The 6,000-nt window shown below is 49.8% G+C and overlaps 1 protein-coding gene across 1 annotated transcript in view; it reads right to left on the bottom strand.

The window, feature by feature from the left end:
* LOC134935971 (gastrula zinc finger protein XlCGF17.1-like) overlaps positions 1-2,182 on the bottom strand; it is a 61,108-nt gene extending 58,926 nt beyond the window's left edge. Inside the window, exon 1 of the mRNA XM_063930833.1 lies at positions 1,974-2,182. The gene's annotated coding sequence lies outside the window, so the exon portion shown is untranslated. The remainder of the gene's footprint in view (positions 1-1,973) is intronic.
* Between the last annotated feature and the right edge of the window lie 3,818 nt (positions 2,183-6,000).

The following is a 6,000-nucleotide window of genomic DNA, read 5'->3' on the forward strand; positions in this document are numbered from 1 at the left end:
CAAACATAACACCCCTTGTTTGTGGTACTTGGGTTAATGTCAGAAATGTGTAACACATTTTACATTGCCGAGATCATGCAACGGATGCTCTTAGTGGATTGTGTGTATGTCTCAACCTCGTCGACACTGGAGTCAAACTCCGTGTCAACATCTGTGTCTGCCATCTGACGTAGCGGGCGTTTTTGAGCCCCTGATGACCTTTGAGACGCCTGGGCAGGCGCGGGCTGAGACGCCGGCTGTCCCACAGCTGTTACGTCATCCAGCCTTTTATGTAAGGAGTTGACACTGTCTGTTAATACCTTCCACCTATCCATCCACTCTGGTGTCGGCCCCACACGGGGCGACATCCCATTTATCGGCACCTGCTCCGCCTCCACATAACCTTCCTCCTCAAACATGTCGACACAGCCGTACCGACACACCGCACACACACAGGGAATGCTCTGACTGAGGACAGGACCCCACAAAGTCCTTTGGGGAGACAGAGAGAGAGTATGCCAGCACACACCAGAGCGCTATATAATGCAGGGATTAACACTATAACAGTGATTTTTCCCCCCATAGCTGCATGTATACACAATATTGCGCCTAAATTTAGTGCCCCCCCCCTCTCTTTTTAACCCTTTGAGCCTGAAAACTACAGGGGAGAGCCTGGGGAGCTGTCTTCCAGCTGCACTGTGAAGAGAAAATGGTGCCAGTGTGCTGAGGGAGATAGCCCCGCCCCTTTTTCGGCGGACCTCTCCCGCTATTTTATGGATCTCTGGCAGGGGCATTTTACACATATATAGCCTGTGTGACCATATATTGTGTAGATTTGCCAGCCAAGGTGTTTAATATTGCTGCTCAGGGCACCCCCCCTCCAGCGCCCTGCACCCATCAGTGACTGGAGTGTGAGGTGTGCATGAGGAGCAATGGCGCACAGCTGCAGTGCTGTGCGCTACCTTGGTGAAGACCGAAGTCATCTGCCGCCGATTTCCAGGACCGTCTTCTTGCTTCTGGCTCTGTAAGGGGGACGGCGGCGCGGCTCCGGGACCGGACGATCGAGGTTGGGCCCTGTGTTCGATCCCTCTGGAGCTAATGGTGTCCAGTAGCCTAAGAAGCCCAAGCTAGCTGCAAGCAGGTAGGTTCGCTTCTTCTCCCCTTAGTCCCTCGTAGCAGTGAGTCTGTTGCCAGCAGATCTCACTGAAAATAAAAAACCTAAAATATACTTTCTTTTTCTAGGAGCTCAGGAGAGCCCCTAGTGTGCATACAGCTCAGCCGGGCACAAGATTCTAACTGAGGTCTGGAGAAGGGTCATCGTGGGAGGAGCCAGTGCACACCAGGTAGTCCTAAAGCTTTCTTTAGTTGTGCCCAGTCTCCTGCGGAGCCACTATTCCCCATGGTCCTTACGGAGTCCGAGCATCCACTTAGGACGTCAGAGAAAATGGGGACACTTGCCTGCTGGAACGTGTAAGATTGGGCACGTGCCTGCCGAAATGTGGAAAATGGGGACACGTGTCTGCCGTACTGTGTAAAATGGGGGCAAGTGTCTGCCGCAATGTGTAAAATGGGGACACTTGCCTGCCGTGCTGTGTAAAATGGGGTCGGTCGCGTGCCTGCTGTAATGTGTCAAATTAGGACTTTTTTTTTTTATCCTGTGGTGGCCACGATGATGAGATCAGATGGACCATGCCAATCTTAAAACCACGCCCATTTTAACGAGGTCACGCCCCCTTACAGGGAGCACGCACATCCTTTTCCTCATTTTTTCTTATATGGATGGAGGAGGGCGCATTTTTAAATATCACACTGGGAGCCAAATTGGCTAGAAACGGCCCAGCTTATACACAGCAATCACTATACTATTATAGAGGAGGATATTACAGAGCAGTGCAGGCAATGAGAGAAGCTGCCCCCCCCCCCCCCCCGACTAGCAGCACACAGGATGAGGGGGCACGTGCGTTACCCCCGCCCCCGCACACAGCGGCGCTCACCTCACTCCCCGCCGCTGACGGGCTCTCAGTCACCGCGCACGTTCCCGCTCTCCCGCCTTCTGCTGTATGAGTGACCGAGCGCCCGCCGGGTGGTCAGTCAGGGGGTGAGCGGCGCGCCCACGCGAAATTACACTGGGTGGGGACACGAGGGAAAAGGGGAGGAGAGTGGGCGGGTACACGGGGACGCTGAGACTCTCCCAACAATCAGGAGCACGCACCTGGGTTCTTCTCGCGGCGGCCGTGGTTTTCATCGTGACGTCGCCAGGTCATGTGACTCTACAGCAGTAATGGCGGCGCCGATGTACCGTGATCCTTTCCCTTCCTGATCATGACCCGGAAGTGACTGCAGTGCACGAGAGGGCAGATGAGAACTTCCGCCCTTACAGCGCCTTAATGTTTTATATATTCTGTTTGCTTGAGGTTGTTTTGTTACCTCACTCACAGAGCAATCTCCTGCCCAGCAGCGTGTTCCCCATCACTCCTCCTGCTGCCTGGTACTTGTGCCCGGGCCCAGTGTGGTGTCAGCCCCTGTGATGCCCTATATGCTGTTCATTCCATCACTATGGGCCATTTACAGAGCTCTGGCCACACAGCGCCCTTTTCTATGGGTTTGCTCAGGGTTTAACATGACAAGCAGCTAGGGGTATGCGGATGGTGCAGGCGCCTAGGATGCCAGGCCGAGGTGGTGGCACTTGTATGTGAAGTGTGGGGGGGCCTGGACAGGGCCGGGTTACAGGGTGGTGGTGGCACAAGTAGTAAACCCCAGTGCCACCCCAGCAGGTGCACCACACACTTTGGGTGGCCATAGGTATTACACCCATCAATGTGTGTTTTAGCTGGAACCATCGATGGCTAGAAACTATGCTATCGATGGTGCTGGAGGAATTCTGTCATTTTCTTCTTGTCTGGACTGTCCCCTCCGTTGTAAGCGCCTGTAATGTAGTAATACATTGATTGGAGCAGATTGCCCTTTTTTTGATTATGTACCGCTGCAAGTAAGTGCTGTGCTGGAGGAGACGTCCTACTGTTTATGATGTAACAGATAAGATTACCACTCAACAGACGAGTTTATTCCCCAAATGCCACTCACAAATCTTTGGAATTTTTTTATTTTCTCATACGTCCTAGAGGATGCTGGGGTCCACTTCATGACCATGAGGTATAGACGGTTCCGCAGGAGCCATGGGCACTCTTAAGACTTTTAAATGGGTGTGAACTGGCTCCTCCCCCTATGCCATTCCTCCAGACCTCAGTTTTAGAAATGTGCCCAGGCAGACCGGATGCACTCTGAGGTGCTCTACTGAGTTTTTCTGAAAAGACTTATGTTAGGTTTTTTATTTTCAGGGAGAACTGCTGGCAACAGACTCTCTGCTTCGTGGGACTGAGGGGGCAGACGTAGGAACCAACTTCCTGAAGAGTTTCATGGCTCTGCTTCTGGCTGACAGGACACCATTAGCTCCTGAAGGGAACTGAACGCTAGCCGTGCCTAGATGCTCACTCCCACAGCACGCCGTCACCCCCCTCGCAGAGCCAGAAGTCAGGAGACAGGTGAGTAGAAGAAGATAGATCTTCTATCAAGTACAGTGACGGCTAAGGTACAGCGCGGCTGGCGGGAGCGCAGTGCGCCATTGCTGCCCACACACACAGGCACTGCAGGGTGCAAGGGGTGCGCCCTGGGCAGCAAAATACCTCAATAAACTGGCATAAAGGGGGCATAAGATGCCCAGGCACAGCCCTACCCCCGCCAGTATAAATATTCTTTAAAGTCTCTGAGGTAGAAACGTGCCATTGCGGGGGTGGAGCTTCTTCCTCAGGCAGCCAGCACACTGCTCAGCGCTATTTTCTCTCTCCCCTCAGGCTGCAGAGACGTTGCTGGTCCTCCACTTCTGACTACAAGTATCAGGGTGCATAACAAGTGATTTTGGTGCTTTACAAGTGTGTTCATACTGTGTAAATTACGCTGCATGTCAGTGGGCATTCTGTGTTCACAGGCATTAGATACTGGCGCTGGGGTTGTGAACTGGCTGCTCCTCAACTGTGTCCCTCTGACAGATTTTACTGTGGGTCTGTCCCCTATAAGTACCAGTGTGTCTGTGTGTGTGTTGTGCACGTGTGTGTGTTGTGCACGTGTGTGAGACATGTCTGAGGCAGGGAGTTCCTCCCTGGAGGAAACCATGTTAGGGACACAGAGTTGTAATGTGGTGGCGCTGCCGACACACCGAGAGCCTGCATAGGTGAAAGAAATACGTGATAGTATGCATCATACTCAAAAACAAGGAAACCCAGAAATGATTTCCAAAAGAAAAAAGTCCCTTTTTGGAGCACTCTTTTATATATATATATATATATATATATATATATAGTTAGTAATTAAATAAAACATAAAAGGGAACGGGCTTGGCGGAATCAGCGGGGAAAGAAGACCCTGTTGAGCTTGACTCTAGTCTGCAACGGTGAAGAGACATGAGAGGTGTAGGATAAGTGGGAGGCCCCCGGCCCCCTTCCACGGGGCGCCGCTGGTGAAATACCACTACTCTTTTATGTTTTATTTAATTACTAACTCATATATATATATATATATATATATATATATATATATATATATATATACATACATATAAAAGAGTGCTCCAAAAAGGGACTTTTTTCTTTTGGAAATCATTTCTGGGTTTCCTTGTTTTTGAGTATGTGATATTCAGTTCCGTAGAGCACCTCCAGCGTTGACATTAAATTAATGTGAGATAATTCATATATAAGTTGGTTTAAACACAATTGCATTTATTTATTAGTTTCTAAGTTCTGTGCGGGATATACAATTCTTTGTTTGCAATAGTATGCATCATATCAATAGGAGATTAGATAAATCTGAATCTCATGCTGATTGCTGGAGAAAATCTGTGGAGGATGTGATATTTCGGGACTCTGTTCTTCTATCCGCAGGCGACCCCTCTGGGTCACATAACAGACCATTTGCGAATATTGTGCATACTGACACGGACACTGATTCTTGTGTCGATAACAGTGACTCCAGAGAAATAGATCATAAATTGGCGAAAAATATACAATATATAATTGTAGCTATAAGGGAAGTTCTGGAAGTCACAGAATCCACTCCTGTACCTCAGGAGAAGGCTTATTTAGGTAAAGAAAATAAATCTAAGGTCACTTTCCCTCCTTCCCACGAGCTTAATACTCTCTTTGAAGGGATGTGGGTGAATCCCGAAAATAAATTTCATATTCCCAAGAGAATTCAGATAGCTTATCCTTTCCCGATGGAGGACCGAAAAAATGGGAGTCACCCCCTGTATTAGACAGTGCTCTGTTCAGGTTGACAAAGAAGCTAATTCTCCCTGCACCTGGCACGGCTTCACTAAAAGAGCCGGCGGACCAAAAGATGGAAACTACGTTGAAATCCATTTATGTTGCAAATGGTACGCTACTCAGACCCACAATTGCTTGTGCGTGCGTTAGTCGCACTACTGAAAAATGGTCAGAAAGTGTGTCATCAGAAATTGACACGATTGATAGAGATGAGATACTCCTTAAGTTAGGGAATATGAAAGACGCTGCCGCCTACATGCTGGAAGCAATTAAAGATATTGGACTCAAGTTCACAAGCCGCTACCATGGCAGTATCGGCTCGGCAGGCGTTGTGGATTCGCCAGTGGGACGTGGATGCAGATTCCAAAAGAAATATGGAGGCCCTCCCATATAAAGGTGAGGCCTTATTTGGCGATGGACTGGATGCGTTAGTCTCGGCGGCTACCGCAGTAAGTCGACATTTTTGCCCTATGCGCCGGCACCGGCAAAAAAGACATATCACCCTCACATGCGGTCCTTTCGGCCCAGTAAATAGAAAAAAGCAAGAGGTTCCCCCTTCTTTGCAGGTAGGGGAAAGGGAAAGAAGTCCACAGCGGCTCCAGGTTCCCAGGAGCAGAAGTCTACCCCTACTTCTGCCAAATCTACAGCATGTCGCTGGGGCTCCCCTGCGGGAGGCCGCTCTGGTGGGGGCACGTCTCAAACTATT

The sequence above is a fragment of the Pseudophryne corroboree genome, chromosome 6 (assembly GCF_028390025.1).
Source record: "Pseudophryne corroboree isolate aPseCor3 chromosome 6, aPseCor3.hap2, whole genome shotgun sequence".
Lineage (NCBI taxonomy): Eukaryota > Metazoa > Chordata > Amphibia > Anura > Myobatrachidae > Pseudophryne > Pseudophryne corroboree.